This window comes from Scylla paramamosain, chromosome 21 (genome assembly GCF_035594125.1).
Source record: "Scylla paramamosain isolate STU-SP2022 chromosome 21, ASM3559412v1, whole genome shotgun sequence".
NCBI classification, from domain to species: Eukaryota; Metazoa; Arthropoda; class Malacostraca; order Decapoda; family Portunidae; genus Scylla; species Scylla paramamosain.
This window is the reverse complement of record NC_087171.1, coordinates 4,516,793-4,524,853: the sequence shown is the minus strand read 5'-3', so window position 1 is coordinate 4,524,853 and position 8,061 is coordinate 4,516,793. Positions and strand designations below refer to the sequence as shown.

Below are 8,061 nucleotides of genomic sequence, written 5' to 3'. Positions count from 1 at the left end.
GATCATAAGAAAATAAAGGGAGCTGCAAGAAATCGTCAGGCCTATCTATTTCTACCTATCATCCGCATCCATAAATCTGACATGACTCACTGTACAGAAAAAAAAAATATATGAAACTTCCAAAAACATACGGTAAATTCACTGAATCTTGTCCATCTGTCTCACTTTGCTAAACGAATGGTTCTTTCTGGTAAAATCACATACTTCATTACTATATACCATTACACTTCATTACCTTCACAGGCTTTTTATTTTTACCTAACCTCACAAAACCAAACTACCAAGCACGTAGTCATCATCCTCTCCCTAGAAGATAAAGAAGAAGAAGAAGAAGAAGAAGAAGAAGAAGAAGAAGAAGAAGAAGAAGAAGAAGAAGAAGAAGAAGAAGAAGAAGAAGAAGAAGAAGAAGAAGAAGAAGAAGAAGAAGAAGAAGAAGAAGAAGAAGAAGAAGAAGAAGAAGAAGAAGAAGAAGAAGAAGAAGAAGAAGAAGAAGAAGAAGAAGAAGAAGAAGAAGAAGAAGAAGAAGAAGAAGAAGAAGAAGAAGAAGAAGAAGAAGAAGAAGAAGAAGAAGAAGAAGAAGAAGAAGAAGAAGAAGAAGAAGAAGCGGTAGGACTTTCATATACGAATATAACAGCCAAGTACACATCGTCACACAAAAGAAAAAAGAAAAAGATTCCACCACTTAATGTGAGACCGACGTACTGAATTCTTTAACACCAAGCAGACAAATGGGCACCAATTGACACCAAGCAAACGTTGTGCTTGATGCTGACGTCACACTGTAGTAATCTGACGGTAATATGCACATCCGGCTCTCGGCACAACTGTAACACCGCCTGAATTGGGATGTCCTTTATCTTCCTTTTTTTTTTTTTATTCCTATACTTTATTTTTATTTATCTATTTAAGTTTTTTTCACTCATTTTTATTTATTAATTTTATTTATTTTTTTATTTTTATTTTTTTCATTTAATGCAAACGTTCGTACAGTTAAGCTTTTGTTTGTTTCTTTCCCGTGATGGCAGGAGCACAGTTTTCTTTTTCTAACCCCTTCGGCACGCGGACTAAGCCCACGTCCATCATCTTTCTTAAGTATTCTATTCTTACTTTAGCTTTTCTTTAGCAATGACGTAAATCCCAGCCACATATTCTTGAACACTTTGCTGTCTCTTCTCGACTATTTTCAGCAAGCTCTACTGGCAAGCATAGTGGTTTTCAAAGATGTGTTCATGATTGTAGTGATACTTTAACAAAGATTCTGCATCATCACTTGAAAAAATACCAATGAGAATGCCACTGGTTACCTCTGGACCCTTTTGAAAGTGTTTAAGAATATGAACCTAAGCCACCTGATGTCTATACAGTGGTGTCAGGCGAAATGTGATCCCACTGATGCAGGGAGATAGAGGAGTCAGTCAATATATCAGTCCATCTATCTATCAACCACCCACCTCCTCCATACCCCATCCATCTCACCAACCTCCTCCCGTCTCCCCTACCGCCTCCTCCTCCACTCACCCTCTCGTACTCTCTCCACTGCCTCATTTATCTCCACTTGTCCATTTTCGCTTTCCTTTTCTCCTCTTTCTTTTTTTGTTATTTTCTATTTACCTATCTTTCCTCGTAATCGTCGTTGTCATCCTCTTCCTTCTCCTCCTCTGTCTTTCTCTCCTTAACCTTATTCTTCCTCCTCCTCCTCCATTTATTTAATCTTATCATTATTTCTCGTCCTTGTCTTCCTCCTCCTGTGCTTCTCCCATCCTTTATTCTGAAATTCCTCTTTTCATCACCACCTCCTCTTCTTTTTCCTCCTCAGCTACTTCTCTCCTTTTCCTTCTTTGCTTTTTTACCCCTCCCCACCTCCACCTTCTCCTCCTCTTCCTACTCATTCCACTTACATCTCAACTTTATTTGATTACAGATGCGTTACTACCGTTCTTCCGTCGTGGGATCTTTATAATTACGTTTCTCCTCCATAAATGCAATAGTTTGTGTGTTTCTTGATGTTTGGCTTGATCCCCGGGCAGGGCGGTCACGTTATCCTGTCTGGGCTCATTACGCCAAGCTCCAGGAGACGCAAACGTGACAGGAACAATGTTTTATATTTAGCTTTTCACTCTGGGTTAGTCCTCGAAACATTCTTCGCCAAAATCTGCTTCTCTCTCTCTCTCTCTCTCTCTCTCTCTCTCTCTCTCTCTCTCTCTCTCTCTCTCTCTCTCTCTCTCTCTCGCTCTCGTAAAGCATTGTGTATTACCACATATCAAGTAAAAACGCCGTGTCGATACTCATATAACATATATATATGTTTTTTCCCAATCAACAAGTGTGCCTATAAAAATGTAATTAAAAAGAATTGTCATATACTCACCGTGGCAGTTCCATCACACACACACACACACACACACACGGACATGGACACACACATACACACGGCAGTGGTAGTAGACAGGCCAGTCAGCTGTGCCGCGTCTGAGAGCCGATCACGAGGCTAACCAACCATGCTGCTTATATTCATCACTTACCTGGAACTCGAACTTGGGGAACTGGTCGACGGTATTGACGTCAGTGGTGGGCGGGGTGATGGCGCGGCACTGGGCTGAGGGTATGGTTTGGCCCAGCCCTTCATCCACCACTATCCCCCCGCCACTCTGCCGCTCCGCCCGCCTCTCCCCGCCCCGGCCGGCATCCTGCTGCTGCTGGAGCTTCCCGTCCTTCATGAGGTGCGGGCCATTGGTGCCGAACGAGTAGTAGTATACGTAAACAAGGGCGCAGGCGGCAAGCAATCCCAGGAAGGAGAGCCGCAGCCACCCGCGTCGAGGCACCATCTTCACCATGTTTGTGTCAGTATTGTCAAGTTGCGTCAAGTTGGTGAAGCACACACGTGCACTCACCCACACGCAAGCAAACCCAGCGCGTGGCTCTGTACACTCCACACGCGGCTCCTGTTCTAGGCTTCTGTCGTGGCTCGCCGCTCCAGGGGAGGCAGCCGCAGTGTGTTGCAGGAGGGTCACTCTTCCCTCTCGTTTTCGCTTAAATTTTTTTGTAACTGTCTCTTTTTAGTTTAGTCTCTCCTCGCCTGTGTCGTTTCTCTAAGCGGACACAACTTCTTTTCTCCTTTTCCTCTTCCTTCTCTTCACTTGCCTCACGTCTCTCCTCCCTCTCGTCCTCCTCTTCCTCCTCCTCCTTCTCCTGCCTCCGACGTGACCCGCGCTCCGGCCCGCACCCTCGACCCCCTCCAAGTCGAGTGATAAATGATGACTCGAGCAAATCCTTCCTCAAACACACGTGACCTTGCGCGCGGCGGAGGCACTGACTAATGACTCCTTTCTCTACCTGCTGCGGCTGTTGTTGGTGCTGCTACTGGCTGGCGACGGCTGCACGCGAGTCGTCTTCACATGCAGACACTCTTTCCAACAACAATAAGAACAACAGCACAACAACAACGAGAATCAAAGCACTAAGTCAACCTGTGACGAGTTTTATTGACTTGTATTGAGTTTCCTGCGGTGAGTGAACTGTTCTCAACCACACGATAGTTACTGCTCCGCCCTGTCCAGCCGCCAGTCGTGGTGTGGGGCGAGGCGCGGGGAAGAAAATAACGCTCTTGATGCGCATGAATCGCGGGAAGCGTGGTGTGAGGGTGAGGGTGTGGGGGCGGCGATGGGCAGTCAGTGGGATAGCAATACTGTATCCGCCACACTCCCGTTCCTTTTTGCTTTCTTTCTTTCTTGGTAGATATTCACTTTCTCTTTTGTCTCTCTTTTCTTTCTTTTTTTCTCTCCACTTTTATCACAGGCACATGTTTCTCGATTCTTTTTTCACCCGTTTTCTGTTTCTCCTGGGGGACTTTTATTTATCTTTTATACACAAGTTTGGCATATAAGGCGCTGCGTCGCTTCCTTTAACATACGACGCAAGTCTGTTGTAATACTGATTTTTTTCTTCTCAGCGTATAGTTATCCTTATAATTACTCCTATTTCTCTATTATATATATATATATATATTTTTTTTTTCTGCTACTATAGTCTCGCTTGATCGGTGGTAGCTGATACGTATTTGTGTGTATATATGTGAGTGTGTATACTTGAGAACGTATGTGTGTGTGTGTCAAGTGATAGAAACGACCCTTCACCAGTGAGACCAGCTGATAGCAACAAACATCCACTCTCTCTCTCTCTCTCTCTCTCTCTCTCTCTCTCTCTCTCTCTCTCTCTCTCTCTGCTCCCCCTGACCCTGTGTTATTACTTTCTGTCTCGTGCAGGTGTATCTCCGTGTACCTTCCGTGATATGTCTACAGCAGGTGGTGGTGGAGGCCAGGCCGGGGTTGGGGACGCCAGAAGGAGGGAAGGATGGACCGGGGCATGGGAGAGTGGCCTGAACTTCAGTACTTCCTCACCACCACGCACACGCACACACACACAGCACACCTTCACTCAAGCACAGTTTGGTCTCGATATCACAGCCAAACGCAGACCTTTCAATCTAATAATGCTAAGAAAGAAAAGCAACACTAATGATAATAAGGAGAACTATACCGCCTCACATACAAGAAAAACAAAATTGACAGCCCGGCACCAGCAACAACAACAGTGACAACAAGAACAACAACAATAAAGTGAAGGAGTAAATACAAGTGCTAACGCTGAAATGGCTGAGTTATAACAAAGCTGATGGCCAGAGAAGGGTGCTAATAATGACAGTACAGTATGCCAACTCTGAGGCTTCCAACAATAATAATTACATCAATTAACGCAGGCGAAACCAAAACCCCTCAAGGCAAGACTGATCTATATAGTGCAGCTTTAGGCGACTCTGAGACCAATCTCTGACTTCTGGAGACGAGGAGGGAAGAAGAAAAAAGCGAGGGCAATACTGCGGCGTTGCGAGCTGCTATGAATTTCTAGCAGTAGCAATAGTAGCAGAAGTGACAAGAGTACGAGGATGAGAAACACCTGTAGTAGAAATAGAAGGATGTAAATCAGAAACAGGAGAAGAAAAAAGAGAAGAAAGGCGCAGCGGCGAGGCTAAATGACACAGCATAAAGTGGCGAGGCGACTCAAGGCATTGGTCACCATGACAGGCGCACGCAGGCACACGCACTCACCACAGGCATCACCATCGCCTTGGAGACTGCCGGGAGGGAGAGGGAGGGACAGGCAGAGGGACGAGTGGTGGAATGGTCCTGGACGGGCTGAGGGGAGGAGGCGTTGGGATTTAGGTGGAGGGATGCGTATACGTACTCTGAGATGCGTTGAGTGAAGGACGAGAAGGAAAAGGAAGGATTCAGTACCTGCCGGCCTTACTCCTGATCTCAAAGAAACGGGATAGGGAAAAATATGACACGGAGACAAACAGACACAAGCGACCAGGCACAGCTATGGTCCTGTCTCCACCATGAACAGCAACAGCAGCAGCAACGACGACAACACCTACAGAGACGACAGTTGTAGCGACGCGAAGACAACAATGGTGTAGCTGTCTTGTGTTGTATGAGCTTGTCAGGTCTCGGCGAGGGTGTGCCTGTGTATCGTGGCAGCGAAACAGAAACGAGATATAGATACGGAGTGAGAGTAGGGAGAGGGGAGAGACTGAGATAAGTGTGTGTGTGTGTGTGTGTGTGTGTGTGTGTGTGTGTGTGTGTGTGTGTGTGTGTGTGAAGTCAGCCGGCCAACCAGTCAGCCAACCACAAACACTGCTACCTTGCTTGCTTTCCTCTCTCTCTCAGCGACCACACACACGCCAGCACAGCACACTCGATGCCTCTACTCGGCTCAGCTCAGCACAGCACGCGAACGTCTCCCTTTCACAGCGTGGCGAGGCGTCGGCTGCTTCCCCAGTCTTGTTGCTCCGGCCTGCTCGCACCTTCCAGGAATTTATGAACACAGCCAGCTTTTGTTGCTGTTGCTGTTGCTGTCTTCCTTGTCTTGTTTAAAGTATCGAAAACCGAGGAGGAGGTGGGCTAGGAGCAGCAGGAGGGCAGAAATGTCACAGTGGGGACGAGGCGACAGTAGGTGTGTTTATACTGGTGGTGATGGAGGTGCCTTGAGCTGGTAGGTGATGCAGGGCGTGCAGCATCAGTAGCGACGGCGGCGACGGCGGCGGGGTTGGTGGTGACAGTGGCAGTGAGGGCGGGACGGGAGGGAGGCAAGCATTCCCTCACGCTACTGCGGCCGATCTTGTCCTCCTCTTCCAGAGCGCTCTAATCGCTTCCCGTGACCTTGAGTCCTGTAGAGGAGAAAAGAGGAAAGGATTAGGAATATGGTTTGATTCGTGATTAAATGCTGTGTGTGTGTGTGTGTGTGTGTGTGTGTGTGTGTGTGTGTGTGTGTGTGTGTGTGTGTGTGTGTGTGTGTGTGTGTGTGTGTGTGTGTGTGTGTGTGTGTGTGTGTGTCTGATAGATATTAACTTGTTCACCTAGTTCTATTACCTGTTTTTTTTTTTTTTTTCAGTTGTACTTCATTTTCACGTCTCCCTTTCGCTACTGAAGTCATATCATGCATCTACAGAGTCTTGTGTGCATGCTAATTGTAACCTTCGCCTTCCCCTCCCATTGCAGCCACTCCTCGGTAAGCTCTACACCCAAGCGTCATCACAAGAGGGGACGAAGACGCCGCCACTAATGATACGATTAATAACTGACTTTTGCATATTATCAGTTATTATCATATTATCTAAGCAATCCCACCGAGAGAGAGAGAGAGAGAGAGAGAGAGAGAGAGAGAGAGAGAGAGAGAGAGAGAGAGAGAGAGAGAGAGAGAGAGAGAGAGACGATACATGCATACATATACTTTACTAACTAGTTACCTACATACCTAAATACATCCATACATACACGCATGTGGAATGAATAAAACACAAGTATCCAAACATAAGTTGATAAAAGAAAAAATAAAACTAACTCGTAGAGGCAATACAAACACAAATGCATATCTCTCACTTTTTAAACCCTGAAATTTCGCTTTTACGTCCGGTTTCCCTAGTCTTATTTCGGCTGGGACGGTGGCTCCTAACGCAAGACTTAGGTTGTGTCATTTGGGAACCGTTACGCCGAATGCATGCCCTTCCTAACCTCGAACCGTGACCAAGATTCAAACCCGTGAAATATAAGTGCTTGAATTCCTTAACAAAACCTCGACTCAATCTTGGAAAAATGCAAACAGGTAAAGACGAAGGTATGAGAATCAAAGGCCTACTCCTTCCCTATGCAAGTACAACGCAGCCTTCCCCGCAATACGTCGTGACTTCCAAGGGACAAAGAAGACGCTGTGTGGCTGTGCTGGCGCTGTCGACCTCTACCTTCCATGAACAGTTGTAAAATGACATTCGCATGAAATGTAGCCGAAATATGCAGCAGATGACGATGTGCTACAATATGACGTAATAATTTGTTACGATGGCATTACGTAGGATAACATATACTGGTGTTATTATTAATGGTACCATTCCGCCGCCACATGTTACGCTCGCCCTCACGCGGCCCGGCACATACACGGACGAAGGAACACTTGTTTATTTATTATTAACTTTATTATCAGAAAAATAAATCCCTATAAATTACTGGCTTGTGTGTGTGTGTGTGTGTGTGTGTGTGTGTGTGTGTGTGTGTGTGTGTGTGTGTGTGTGTGTGTGTGTGTGTGTGTGTGTGTGTGTGTGTGTGTGTGTGTGTGTGTAAGCAAGCTCGTGTTTAACTTTCATATTTGCTTAATTTGTCATTGCATATTTCAATAACTACCGTAGAGAAAATAAATTCTTAAAAATAATTACTATGTTTGTTTGTGTGTGTGTGTGTGTGTGTGTGTGTGTGTGTGTGTGTGTGTGTGTGTGTGTGTGTGTGTACATACAGGCTTAACTTGCATGGCACACCTATGGCCACGTGACATGCATGGGTTGGCCGTGTGTTGTGCTCGTGGCCACGTCTTGGGGCACAACCAGAAGGATGCTTAAGAGGTGACTGGCAGAAGTCAGGCGGGGAAGGAGGCAGAACAAACATCATATTTCACTGACTGCATATACGTACGTAGCAAGCATTCTTTTAGGAAGTATATAAATCAGACCACGAC

General features: G+C 45.9%; 1 long non-coding RNA gene across 1 annotated transcript in view; it reads right to left on the bottom strand.

Annotated features, from left to right (window-relative positions):
- Nucleotides 1-3,115: 3,115 nt before the first annotated feature.
- Nucleotides 3,116-8,061, bottom strand: part of LOC135110888 (uncharacterized) — a 46,481-nt gene continuing 41,535 nt past the window's right edge. The window contains exon 3 of the long non-coding RNA XR_010273484.1: nucleotides 3,116-6,226. This is a non-coding gene — a long non-coding RNA (uncharacterized LOC135110888). The remainder of the gene's footprint in view (nucleotides 6,227-8,061) is intronic.